Source organism: Oratosquilla oratoria, chromosome 1 (assembly GCF_046742065.1).
Source record: "Oratosquilla oratoria isolate Oo_2021 chromosome 1, ASM4674206v1, whole genome shotgun sequence".
Taxonomy (NCBI): Eukaryota; Metazoa; Arthropoda; class Malacostraca; order Stomatopoda; family Squillidae; genus Oratosquilla; species Oratosquilla oratoria.
The window spans coordinates 32,418,008-32,431,433 of record NC_134777.1 but is presented as its reverse complement, the minus strand read 5'-3'; the positions used below and the strand labels follow the sequence as shown (position 1 = coordinate 32,431,433).

General features: G+C 40.3%; 1 protein-coding gene across 1 annotated transcript in view; it reads right to left on the bottom strand.

Moving 5' to 3' along the window:
- Window positions 1–13,426, bottom strand: part of unc-104 (kinesin family member unc-104) — a 400,417-nt gene that overhangs the window by 373,648 nt on the left and 13,343 nt on the right. Inside the window, exon 2 of the mRNA XM_076197529.1 lies at window positions 10,411–10,443. The gene's annotated coding sequence lies outside the window, so the exon portion shown is untranslated. The remainder of the gene's footprint in view (window positions 1–10,410; window positions 10,444–13,426) is intronic.

Below are 13,426 nucleotides of genomic sequence, written 5' to 3'. Positions count from 1 at the left end.
TTACACAGCGATAAAAAACTCTCAGATGGATTTTCTCATGCCTAAGAGAGAGATAGAGTATGCCTGTTGTAGATGTTTATTAGTATATTTGTACATTAAATTAGTAAATAGTTACAGTGTGTTTTGTCTATTTCCCTCGTACACACGAAGGTGGAAATATGGATGTTTTATCTGATTGTAGGGTGAAATGACAGGGAAAATAAAATTAGTAACCACTGACCCAGTAAAAGGTCAGGTGGCAACGGGCACCGGCGCCACTTCTTGGAAAAGAGCAGCCGCGCACGACCACATGCAACTTGTGAGCTCTCGAGACCGACCTCCACGAGCTCGCCGAACTGGGATCTTCGAACATCATACGATATTCTTGTCGAACAGGAATCCTTGTTTACAGTATCCTTATATGTAAATTGAAACCTCCGATTCCCTACAAATAATAAATAGATGTCGGAATGGAAGCAAGATTAGAAATATATCAACCCGATATTAAATCGTAGTGAAGTGTCCTCATCTAAATAAACACCTAAGCAATATGCTGTTATGCCTGCCATTTACTTTGATTTTATCTATTTATTTACCATTATGTTTATTTCTTATTGTTTATTTTCGTTATCATAAATCATTACTATTTTTTCTCTTTGTTTATTACTTATCATTACCTATTTTTTTCCTGCATCCTAATTAGGGACCAAAAGGTCTCCTGTCGGCATGCTCTTACTGTGATTCGATTATTGCATGTGTAGCCTGCGTCACCGTAAATGTGAGCTTATTTCGATACTACCTAGTATTCATAACCTTGTTTTCATTAGTAACCTGCCACACGGCTCAATGGCGTAGTGGTAGCGTTCGCAACTCCTGCTCCAACGGGCAAGGTTCGGATCCACTCCGGGCTGAAATAATTTCATTGTCGTTTATTCCAACTCTCATGGGCGGGGAGTTGTGTGTGTGTGTGTGTAAGCAGAGATACGAATTATCCAAGAATGGGTTCCGTGGACCAGTGGGTGGTGGGGCTTGGGGGCAGAAATTGCTTGTAAGGCACTTCTTGTGTTTGAGAAGATTTCTAGGAGTGTGGGTTTCGTGGATACCATCTACGGGAAGGATTCTCAACCTTTCCCGCCACGAACCCCAAGTCATCAGATCATCGACCCGTACCCCCATTAATCCGACACAGAATATAGAACGGTAATATATTAAGACTAATCAAATATACAATGGCACCGCAATGTATATTAAATGGTTCAAATTGTAATGACTTTATTCATCAGTTAAGAATTAACATTAAAAAACAATGTGCAATGTTTTCTCTCTCTGCAGATTATGTTTAATTAATCTTTCGCTAGTCATGTAAGCACTCCTGTAAACGGTCCCGTGAACCCCTAGGGGTTCGCGAACCCCAGGTTGAGAACCCCTGATCTACGACAGTGGTTCTTAACCTTGGGTACCTGTACCCCCAAGGGGTACGAAACCTTAAACCTAGGGGTACGAGACATGATAACCAGTGCAATGGTACTCTATATTTACAATGAGAAAGCAAAGCAAGGTTTGTATCATTAATATTTTTCATATGTTTGCATTGCATTTGTATTGGATGGGGGTACGAGAAAACTTTCTGAGATATCAAGGGGTACGGGCAGTGAAAAAGGTTAAGAACCAGTGATCTACGGGAGGGAGGATGGCGAAGAGGTCATCATAGCTTATCACGCCAGACAGACAGCCATTCAAGTGTTCTTTGGTTAATTTTGACCAGGTCAATGTTGTCTAAATTGGTTGAAAGCGGGCACGAGCTTAGGACATGGTCAATGTTCTGTTCAGTTTCTCCGCACTCGCAGGATGGGTCGGTTTTGAGGCCCCATTTAACCAGAGGTAAGCGATGAAGACTGGGGCGATGGGAAGGAGGGATCTGGATCTTGTTTCATTGCTCCTTAGAGCGGAACCCATCGATGTACATAGCTGTTGGATAAGTGAACAGGCGGGGGAAAGAGCCTTATCGGATGAATTCATTTGAGGTTTGGTTTTATGTTAGTGGTTAATGAAAGTGTCTTGCTGCATTGAGTTTGACCCGGGGCAGTTGGCGGATGCAGGGATGACCCGTCATCCAAGAGCAGCTGAGATGGGAGGGGGTGGTGGAGGGGAGTGGAATGGGTGGGAATAGGTACGGGACTCTGACTTAGCTACCTCCCTTATAAGGGGGGAAAAGCTTTTGATATATGGATATAGAATAGTTAATGGAGGGCACAAGTGTATTAGAAGAAGTAACCACAGGACATGGCAGTGTCATTATAATGACTTTATAATTTCCAGCGTTAATGACAGATTTGCAATTCTCTTACCAAATGGATGGACATTATGTGGATATCTGTTAAATTCTTATTCAATTGTAAAGGCTTTAACGGTGTGGGAGTTTGGTTTGGTAGTGACGATCTTGATAATATAAAGATAATCTGTGGATGTCAAGAGAGAGATGTCCGCTTCTTGCGTAGAAGCACTTCAGTGAAGTGCTGCGAAAGCCACCTGTGCCGAGACGAAGGCAGAGGAAACGTATAAAGCGGCCCATAAGTTGACCGTGTATGGGCGATATATCGCCCATACACGGTCAATTTAATTGTCAATTTAGAGTATTGACAATGAAATTGCGCAATATAATTGATCGTGTATGGGCCGCTTAAGGTCCAGTTTACTAGCTGCATTGATAGTGATCTTTCCAGCAGCGTCGTCTAAAGAAATGGATGGAGACTGAGTTCGAGGTGGAGAAACGGAATCCATGGTCTTCGGTTCTTTGGTTTATCCATTTATTTTTTTGTTTCATTTTTTGTTATTATTTACTTATTCTATTTTATGTGTTCAGAATACGATTGTTACGAACAGTGGGTTCCGACGCAAAATAGGGCTACGTCAACACACGAGTTGGCGGTTATTTAGCTCTTAATCTATTTACATATAAATTTTATCTTTTTTTTTTTTTTTTTTTTTGGGAGGAAGTTGCTTCGCTATACCGTCGAACACTAAGGATAATTCCTTCGGGGGATCCCAGATGGTCACGTGGCGAGGGCAAGCGCTTTTTCAGTATGTGTACTCGGAATGTTATTGGGTTGGGTACCGGAAAATTAGGCAAAGTTCTCCAATATCCTAGGAGGTCAAGCTTATGCAGGATTCATCGTTTTCACACTGTATCATATACATTTTTCCCATATAAAAATACAGTATAAACGCCTTGTCTGTTGACAAGTGCAGTGCAGAGTGACTGTTTGCACTAAGGCCAGGCTTTTTTTTTATTCATTAGGTCACGGACACCATGAATCTTTCCCCTTAGGTCGGAGGGCGAAACTGAAAAAAAAAAAAAATCAATCAATCAATAAAATTGCCCCAAATACGTTTATTTATATAAAGCTTTTAGGAGGGCATGTTGTCAGGTCGGATATTTTTTTTCAGTTTTGTTTCATTTATACCTTCTCACTGAATAGGCTGATGAGTACACAAGTGTATTTGGCAAGCTTTGAATGTTTTATACAAACAGTAGGCCTACTATTTTTTTTAATCGTTATACCAGTGCTAGTCGACAGTTCGGCAGAAAAAGAGGATATTCGCAGTCTTTTTGGGTTTTCCGACGTCGGCGGGCCCGTAAGCCAATGAATATATAAAAAAATCTGGCCTAAGGTGTCTGCAGTGCTGGGGCCGGTTCGGACGCCGCCTGTCTGAAGGAGGGTGGTATGAAAGACTGGCGTTCCGGTTGCCAAGAGAGTCGGAATGAGACAACATTTTCTAGAAGTTTCCAGAGGCAGTTTGCGAGTGTAACTGGGCGGTAGTTGTTTTGGAAAGTTTTGTCTTTTCCTGGTTTGATGAAGAGGATGATGATGGCTTCGCTCCAGTCGATTGGGAGGGTGATTTCCGCCCACATTCGACTGAAGTGATTTAACGTAAAGGATGTCGCAGTTGGGTGTGTCAGTCAATCAATCAGCCATTCCGAGTCCGCTGCTCAACAAAGGCCTATTTCATAGCATTCCATGACTTACACGACTGAACCAACATCTGCCACGTCACTCCTGCAAATTTCTCTATTTCGTCTTTCCACCTTCTATTTGGTCTCCCTCTTCCACGCTTCCCATCTCGCAGCGTCCGCTCAGTAAAACACTTGTTCCATCGCTCATCAGTCGTTCCAATTCCACTTCCTCTCTTTTACCGCCTCCACAATATCTTTCACTCCAGTCTGCTCTCTCACCCACCCTGCTCTCTTTCGGTCCCTCAGTGTATAATGCCATAATACATATTATTTTATCCTGGAGTAGTTGTCTTTAAGTTGAGGAGGAGGGTATAGTAGTCCACTTCTGTGAATGGACGGTTGGAAGGAGTGTGCTTTAAAGTATGATGGTGGCTGTGATTCAAGTTAAAGTTAAAGTTGCCGGGTTTCAGTTCCGATATCAGTCTCCTCAAAGACTCCTCAGAACGTCAGCCAAGGCAAGCCTCAACCCCCACCGTTGTGCCCAGCCACGGCGGTCACCTCCCCAGTAAACAGCTTAAGCTCACGGGTCAGGGCGAGGCTCGATCTCCCGACCCCGTGATTCAAGGGCAGTCTTCTAGGATGTGATTGTGGGTCCGTGGTTTGTGTGGCTTGTCATGTTAGGGATAGTGCTTTCGCTATTGTTTTGGCCACTTCGGGAAGTGAGGACATGGCTTGACTATTCATTTAGTGATCAGAGGAGGGGGTAACGAAGATAGTTCGAGATTTTTCTCATATTTTGAAGATAGGCTTGGAAAATGAACACATACATACACACACACATATATATATATATATACATATATATATATATATGTGTGTGTGTGTGTGTGTGTGTGTGTGTGTGTGTGTGTGTGTGTGTGTGTGTGTATGTGTGTGTGTGTGAAATGAAGTTTCGGTGTGATTTGTGCATTCTTTGGCGGGCCTTTTTAAGTATAGAGTCCTATCCAAAGTTTGACGTTTGAAAGCAGCAGAAAGTCATTTTCTCTGCTTTTAAAGGTTGTGGCGCACTCTAGATTCGGCCAGAGGAGTGAGTGAGTGTGTGTGTGTGTGTGTGTGTGTGTGTGTGTGTGTGTGTGTGTGTGTGTGTGTGTGTGTGTGTGTGTGTGTGTGTGGTGATGTAGGCGATTTTTTTTATGACAGGTGAGGATCCTACGCCAAGAGGCGCGTAGCTGCGGCCGAGCCCGTCACCTTTGCCCAATGCGCTTGGACGGTTCGGGCAAGTAACAGCCACTGCTGGAAATCGGAAAGGAGTGCGGGATTCGAACCCACGGGACCAGTTTAGTAGACGCTAGTGCCCAATGTCAACAGAAAGCTAATAAACTTGCCTCCAGAGTATCCTAGTGTTAACACTTACTTGCCGGACAAGTTAACTTGCGGCGGCAGCTAGCACTAGCGGCTACTAGACTATTCCCGTGCCAACGAGGCTTAAGCGAATGCGACACCAGCACCCTTTTGATTACCATAGGAGTACTCCTGATGTTCTGTGTTTGTGAAAAAAAAAGCCAGTGTTATGTCGATTGTTGGGTTGTCTTCTGTTTGAGCGTGTGTGATTCTCTTTAATGTTTTCCATCTTACACCAAGGGACCATCAAGGTTGTGGGACTGAAGGGAAAGGTCTGTCGAGGGTGTAAGGAGGAGTGGGAAGTGGTCAAGGTGTAGGTTTGGTATTCCAGGTCATTCATAGTCTACAACAGTGATTCTTGACCGAGGGTGCGAAGATGGTGTGGCCTGAAAAAGCGAGCACACATTTCTTGATTTTATGATATATAATTTATTTCTATAATATTAAAGTAATATGGGTTTTTGTAATGCATTATTTAGTTGTCAGTTATGTGAATAAAGATTAAGAACACGATGTTTTCTGTTATTTACACATAATATCAATGTTGTTGTTTTATCGATTCTAGAAGGGGATGCGGGAACAGGTTTGTGATTTGAAGAGGGTGCGAACAAGGAAAAAGGTAATGAAGGTCACTGGATGCGTAGGTCATTGTTTGAAGGTGAAAGATTATATACTGAATGTCACCAGGGATGATATAAATTGGCCTCGCGGAGTTGTGGTTCTGTGCAGAATAGGTGATGGGTGGGTGTTTGATTTGATTAAGCCATCCTTCCTAAAAGGGGGAAAATCGTTTGTGGTGTATGCATCATTACTACTACTATTCCTTTGTACACTGGAGGCGCATTCGGAAGCGTGCTGGTCTCGCATTGGCTTAGCTGTGGGTTTGAACCCCGCACTTCTTTCCGAGTCTCAACTGTTACTGAAACCTGCCACAACAGTACAAACGCACAAAGCAAAGGTGACCTTGCTGGGGGCGACTCCACTGCCACAATAAAGCAAGGAGACAAGTTTTGAAGCACATTTTCTTGTCCCTTCCCAGTGGCGGATCCAGGATCAAAATTTGGAGGCGTGATGTGTGCGTGTGGGGGGATAACCTGAATTTTGTAAATATAGATGACGCTTTGGGAGTGGCGCTAACCTGAATTTTGTAAGTATAGATGACGCTTTTACACGAATGTACTCTACAGCATGAATACGATGATTATGAATATAAATTGATGTTCTTATTTGATTTAGTTTCTTTCAAAAGATTGGGCATAAGTAGTAATAAATCTTACAATTTCATAGATTTACCCTCAGTAATGTGTTGAATATCCTTCCAACTATTCTCACTGAAGTTTGATTAAATACTGGGGGGAAATCTACCATTGTATTGCTGCTTTCTGCCACGTACTGTACCGGTGTATACCGAGGCAGATTTCTCGACCTATGCAATGAGGTAATGAAAGAACATTTTTTTTTTTTTTTTGGGGGGGGGGGGTCAGCCCTCTCAGATGGCCTGCCCCCTGGATCCGCTACTGCCTTTTTCCCATATGCGGTGAGCATGATGGATAAAAAAAGGCCGAACTTTAGTGGCCCCTGACCCACAACAGAGCGACCTCTTGCGGCTTCCAGAGGTCACTGTCTCCTTATCACATCAAAACGCACCATCGCCGGACTTTTCAGCGTTAAATAATAGAATGAAGTTTCTGTTAAACAGTGGGAGGTAAGTTTGATAACTGAACATAACGACTGCCTCAGTCATTTGCTCTTCCTACTCCTGCCTTGCCCCCGAATCTCGCCTGGACGAGCTGACAAGGTAAGACTCATTGGCAGGTGCTGAATACCTTCGCTCCCGATCTGGGAGGTTAAAAGTACATACACACACACACCACGGAAGTAAATGATCGATTCACTAATTGTCCACCGCGTCATAACACAGAAAAATGCACCAATTAGAGGTATCGAGGCTTCATTGCACTGACCCACGTAATACACACAACTAATAAGTAACCTGGACCTCCTTGCGATCCGCGAAAGGTCACTTGCAGATGGGTCGCCACTGCAGAGAACCCGGAGCCAACGAGAATAGTTATGAGCGTAGTGGCAATCACAAGAACACAGCTAGGGGAGCTAACACGCCTGTAATATAGGCTAGTGGCGGATCCAGTGGGGGGCTGAGGGAGATGAAACCACCCCATTTTTTTAATTACCTCATTCCAGATGTCAAGAAAACTGCCTTGTGTACACCAGTAGGTGGCATAAAGCAGTAGCACAGTGTCAGAAAAAAAATCCCAGGATTTAATGGAATACTTCAGTGAGAATAATTGGAAGGATATTCAACACATTATTAAGGGTAAATCTTAACAAAAAAAATTAAGATGATCACTTTTGCCCTATATTCAGTTCATATTCAAAATAATCGTATTCGTGCTAGAGTACATCCGTTTAAAAGTGTCGTCTATATTTACAAAATTCATGTTAGCCCCGCCAAAGAGTCAATTCTATTTACAAAATTAAGTTTAAGCCGCCTTCCACAGCGTCATCAGTGTTTACAAAATTCGAGTTAGCCCCCTCCCCCAAAATTCTGATCCTGCATCCGCCATTGAGGCTGCCCATAAAGTGAGGAGTCTACGCAAGGAGTCGCGTAGCTGCGGCCAAAGTCAGCCATATGCGCTTGGACTGTTGGGACAGGCGTCCAAACACACACGGTCAGTGCTTCGGAAACCGCTACTCTGAGCCTCCTGGCGTAGGTTTGTAGTGACGTGATACAGGTTCATCTTCACTTCTATGTTGCTCCCTAAGTTAGTAAGTTCAGTTAAAGCGTTAGCTATATTAAATATTTGACGCGAGCTTAAGTAACGAAAATGAATAATGAAAAATGGACTGCCCATAACACTAAGGTACTATCTACCGACAACTACCGCACGAGCCATTCAAGCATGATTTTGTACATCTCATAAAAAATATATATCCCTAATCAATATATTATAATTACCCATACAGGCAAATAACATGATCATGAGTCCATTATTTGGGGCGTATGAAGTATTTATTCTTTGAAAAACTAGCTAAAAAGAAAGATAAAAAATAAAAAAATAAATATACAAAACGTAACAAAATGTGATAAAATACAATACCAACACTAGTACCAATATTAATAATGACAATAAAATGTAAGGAGATAAAACAATATGTGGTCTGGTTGGCTGTATCCCATGGAAATATGTATGAAGTAATACTCCAACGTTCGGTGATGGTCTTGTGGTACGACCTGGCAACTAAGTCACTGTAAGAAGGATATCATTGTAAGAAGGGTGCCTTAGGAATAAGGCTCTGCCACAAATTCTATTGACTCCCTTAACAACAACAATTGTTTGCCTATTTTTTAACCAAACGCATGGAAATATACAAAATGGAATCATATCAGCACTAAGGTAGTATCTACCAGAGTGGCACTCTTCAGTTTCATTCGAGAGTTCAGTCTCCAAAATTATGTAACTAACAATTTCGACAACCCTCTGGCACTATGATTGGCAAGCTTACCAAATGTTGATACAGCAAGATATGATTATCTTGGCATAACAGGCATATTCACATGATTATGTAATTATGACATGTTACCTAATGTAGCATACATTTATAATATCTAATGCATGTATCCAGGATAAAAAAAAAAAATGTCTCCAATATGGATACCTAAACGGGAACAATCGGAAAGGTTGGCCACCCTGCCCGACTGCCACCACCTCCACCAGCACCATTGACATGCTTTTGTACTCGAGTCTCAGACCCAATGAATTCGCTGAGCATACTACGTAGTCCATCATTATCAAATATCCTTATCAGTTTTTCATCACCGCCATAATTACTTCAAAATTATGTCGGTTACTGGGCATAAAGCTGTAAATCAGGGTATGCCTGGGTAAAAATTATTCTGCACTTATACGTTGCAATATAAAACTTGTAACCACTTGTGTTATGCATTGGTAAAGGTTGCGTTTATCCATATAATTCTAATAATAAAAATGTGTTCAGACATGACCCGCAATTGTTTGAAGGTACCCTCCTCCTTTTCAAAATAATCTTATCAAAAGCTGTTACCAATCCCCCAAAGTATTTATTTTTATCACACGATAATTTGTCTATATATTTCCATCAAATGGGGCATTAAATCGTTGTAAATGCGACTTTAAATACGAACCCCCTTTCGCCAGGATGGCACATTCACAATAAAAAATTACTTGTTGCCTCGATTGGAAAGCCGCAGCCACACAATGACTGGAACCGATCTTTGGTCCCTTCCATATATCTAGGAAGAAAACTAGGTCTGTTGTCTGTGTTTTATTGGAGCGTGGCAGTTTCTATGTCATCAGGTTAGAACATTAGTAGATGATGAGCTGCCGCCCGCTGTCAACTATTGTGAAAAAGTTGAAGTTGACAGAATCTTTAGGCACAGTCCCAAACCGTATGTCAGCCCTTTGAGAACCTCCAAGAGGTGAGGGTTTTACCAGATTTTGAAGATGGACGTTCAGCTTGCGCAGCACTATAAACAGGTATTCGTCATTGATCCCGTCTTAATACGATGCCAATACAATACTTCAGATGAAAGGCTGGTAATGTATTACGATTATTCCAGGGTTGGTTCGAACTACAGGCGACTGTAGTAAGTCCAAGTACCAGGATATTTTTCACTAAGTCTAAGTCCAAGTACCAGGATATTTTTCAACTACAAGTACAGTAATTTTCCTATGTACTTAGGTCCAAATACATGTCACTGTACTTAAGAACACGTATTTTATGTGATAAAAAATCCTGTCGCAGATTCGTGAAGCATCATAATACTCAATGTAACCAATAGTATCATCACAGTTCGCTACAATACAGCATACAACTTTTGATTAAATACAATGTACTTATTTGTACTTGAATGCACTTCGTATTTTCAAATGCTTTGGGTCTAAGTACATGTACCACCGAATTTTAAAACTCCAAATACAAGTACATGAAAATCTGCCCCAGTACAAGTACGTATTTGGACCCAACCCTGGATTTTTCATAAAATGTTAAATATATATATATATTCAAAAACTTACCTTGAAAATTAGAAGCTCTATGTGCGGACTTCTCTGGAAAAAGAGAGAAAAATATGACAACAGCAGTTTAACACGAAAAACTACATTAGAATATCTGCATGAACTGAAGACGCAAACCTGTCATAAGGACTACCTGAAAAATCAATATCGTAACAAAAGGAAATTACCTGTCATAAGTTGGAATATATTTATGAGAATATGAAATTATAATTTGCTTAACACGCAGACCACACACAAATGGATAGACATGACATGTATACATATTTAACTAAAAAATAATAAATAAATAAATAAATAAAATCTAGGCCATGGACATCGTCAACAAGATGTGACGCGCATGCGCCTCTAAAGACTGGTTCGGAAGTGACTCGATTCCTGGACCACACGTAACTGTTGACAATGCCAATGTACCATGAAATTCGTTACATATGTCTAGTTTCAGCTTGCTACCTCAAACATATCCCGCTGTGAATACGAAGTTAACCTTGCTTGTAGTGATGGTTAGGAATTCTAAGCCTTTACAAAGGACAATGGAATTGTCAATTAATGAAGATGGACACCGTTTTTTTTTTATAATTACTATGATATGGTATTATCGGTATTACCCTCACAATTTGATGTATATATATGGTAGGTCACACCAGCGACAATAATATTCCGAACACGTTATTAGACGTACTGCGTTCATATTTGTGACCAGTGTTATGCAAAAGTGTGTCTTACCCTTGGAAATGTTAACCTGTACATATTATATTACTAATACATTTAGTATTTAAAAGTAATAGACTTAGAGGTTTAATTTGTGAAGAACTAAATGGTAATTTGTGAACTACCTAAAAAAAAATATATAGAACTACGCTTACAAGATCTTCAGTCTCCGGTCAACCTTTCATTCAGTTTGAATTAACTATTGTTCATCCAGGTTACAGGAACTTAATATTTTCAGTCACTTCATCTTTAGTTTCTTCCCATGGCCCTTTCTTGCTTTCTCGTCCTATACTAATATATTTTCTATATCGATTTTGCCCACTCCTCTTAAAACAATCATAACGCCCCACCTCTCCCTCTTTCTTCCTTCCGAAGAAGGTAGGTCCAACTTTTCTACGATCTCTCATGACGCTGGATTGTTGTACTTTGTGTTCCCTATTTGTCTTTCAGTTTGTGTGATGACCATACCACTCCTACATACTCTATCTGGGGTGAATATATATATTATATATATTATATATATATATATATATATATATATATATATATATATATTATATATATATATATATATATATATATATATATATATATCCCTCCGTACATGTAGTGAGATGAAACTCTTTAGTCTTTAGCATGGTTCTTCTCAAAGAAGATTGATAGCAACAACAACACTGGTCTTGATTCTAAGGAGGTCAGACACAGCAGTATGGGGTGCCCAAGCCAGACATCCTTTCTGTTGTGCAATGTATGTCACTAATTGCCCTCCCTTGTAACTTTTCATGCTACAAACGACCTGGAGCAGTGCTTCCTACTCTGGATGATGAATATCTTCTCTACTATCGTCCATAATACACTTTTTTATTTATTTCATGGAGTCCCCAAATATACAAACATAAGAATATAAGAATGAAGGAGAATGCAAGAAACCATAAGGCCTACACTAGGCAGTTCCATGTCCCTTACAAGTCATCCTTATTCATTATTTAAGTTATCTAATCGTCTCTAAGTCTATTCCACTCATTAAACACTATTGATAAACCAGTTCTTGCCTATTCCCTTCTTAAACTTATTTTTGTCCAATTTAAAATCATTACTAGGAGTCCTGCCCTGCTGCCTTAATATGATGGCCTTGCCTCCACTCTTCATCTTCCCAAAGAATGTAAGTTAATGTGGCTAAGCCTGTCTTCATATGGTAAAATTCTAAGCCCTTGTATAATTTTGGTCATTCTTCTCTGTACTGATTTTTATGAATTAATTTGCAATCTAAAGGATAGAGACCAAAACTACTGCATAGTCCAGGAGCCAGATAGAATTTATTGATTATTTCTGTACTTTTGTTTGTAACTGTCCTAACAAGAAATCCTAATGCCCTGTTAGCCCTATTCCTGGCATTAATGCACTGTTTCCTGGATTTATGGTCTGGAATCACTCTCAAGTCCTTTTCATTTGTTTTCTTTAATATGGCATTATCTAAGCTATACCTGTTGACTGGGTTGTGTAATCCTTTGTTTAACACATTGCACATTGAAATATTGAAGTCCATTTGCAATTTCTCTGATCATGCAAGCAATTTATCAAGATCCTCCTGCAGTATCCCAGCATCTTCCTCCAAGCTATTATGATATCCTATTTTAGTATCATCCACAAACTTACTAACACCACTTTTAATACCATTATCCAAATTGTTTGTATACATGATGAAGAATAATGGACCCAAATCCAAGCCCTTGGGAACTCCACTAGTAACACTACCCCATTTGGATTTTACACCACTATGGTGACCCACTCTTTTCTGTCACTAATCCATTCAAACACTTTTCCTCCTATGCCATGGGCCTTGATTTTATTTAGTAGTCTCAGGGGGGACACCTTGTGGAACATTTTACTAAAATCAAGGTATATATTGTATCTTTGTTATCTGCTGCTTTATATTACAGACATTAGTGTAAAAGGATACTAGAGTAATTATACATGCCCTACCCTTGTTGAACCCATACTGTGAGTCATGAATCAGATTATGCTTCTCTAAATGTCCCCTGATACTATTTGTTATTAACAACTCCAGCATTTTACCTATAACCAACATCGAACTGATTGATCTGTAGTTGTGCATAAATTTATCACCCTTTTTAAATGCAGGAATAACATTTCCCTGCCCCTAAGAAATAGGCACAAATCCAGTGTCAACCAACTCACTAAATACTTCCATTAATTGTTCACAGATTTCAAACTTGCATTCTTTTAGTACATTTAAAAAAAAATTGTCTGGACCCAAGGATTTTGTAGTTTTAAGTCAACCTATCTA